Source organism: Solanum tuberosum, unplaced genomic scaffold, assembly GCF_000226075.1.
Source record: "Solanum tuberosum cultivar DM 1-3 516 R44 unplaced genomic scaffold, SolTub_3.0 scf00617, whole genome shotgun sequence".
Classification (NCBI taxonomy): Eukaryota; Viridiplantae; Streptophyta; class Magnoliopsida; order Solanales; family Solanaceae; genus Solanum; species Solanum tuberosum.
The window spans coordinates 12225-13438 of record NW_006239539.1 but is presented as its reverse complement, the minus strand read 5'-3'; positions in this window follow the sequence as shown (position 1 = coordinate 13438).

Here is a 1214-nt window from a genome sequence, read left to right as displayed (position 1 = left end):
CACAGATCATAGAGTGAATGAGGAAAGACACCAATTTGTATCACCTAGATACCAATTGTATTCAAGTCATAGCACGAAGGAGTAGAAAGAAGTAAGTTTTTCCTAAAGTCCTATAGCCTCTCAAAGAAAAGTACGGACGTCTTCGTACCGTTCCGCATGACTCTACTAGACTAGTTTTGGTACAATGAGATCAACGAACCTAGGGCTCTGATACTAACTTTGTCACGAGTCAGACCGTCATGATTGGAACCTACACAAACCCTCTGGTGGGAGAACCATTACTACAACCCAAACTAACAAATTTTATGAAAACCAAGGCATTTAAAGATACGGAAGTAGGTTTAAATGCATAAATTATATAGAGTTTCCATAAACTCCAAGGTTTAAACAAATAACTAACCAAACTAATGCGGTAATTCAATTCCTAGAACCTAAAAGTCAATGTACCAAAACTCTAACAAGATTCATAAGTCTAAACGAGAAAATCATCGAAAGAACTAGTCCAAGTTCGAATATGATGGACTAGACAAAAAGAGAATTCAAGGCAGTCCGGAAGAACTGGCTCACCCTTGAATTCGAATAGGCGATCACTGATCTTCTGAACAAGGTTTGTCAATAGCCGTCGGAAGATGCCATGTACTCAATAAGAATAAGAGCAAGTGCAGTATCAATACACAACCACCATGTACTGGTAGGATCACGTGGCTATCCCACTAAGAGTAACATACATTAGTCAATACCAGGGGCGGACCCACGTAGTCAGTTTTGGGTGCTTGAGCACCCATTGACTCTGGATTTTTTTTTGTATATATATATAGAAAATATGATAAATACGTTATTAAAGAAAAATAAGCACCCATAGAACACTAGCAGTTGTGGGTGTGCTGGTTAACACTTGGAAAAATAATGCGCGCGAAGCATGAGGGCGAGGGTTCGAATCCCGTCAGCCCAATTCTTTTTCTTTTTTTTTTTACTTTTTCCAGTGAATTTTGCACCTTTTTTTTTAATTTTCCTTTTTTTTAATTAAGGGCTTATTTTACTCCGAATTTTGTACTTGTTTTGACTTTTCCTATTCTTAATTAGTTTAGGGTGACTAACTTTTTCTTTCTTTTTTATTTTTAACTTTTTCTATGTTTTAAAACCTTTTTCACTGCCCACTTTTATGGGATTTTTTCTTTTAACAAAAAGAGGAAATCATTCTTCTTCTTCTTCTT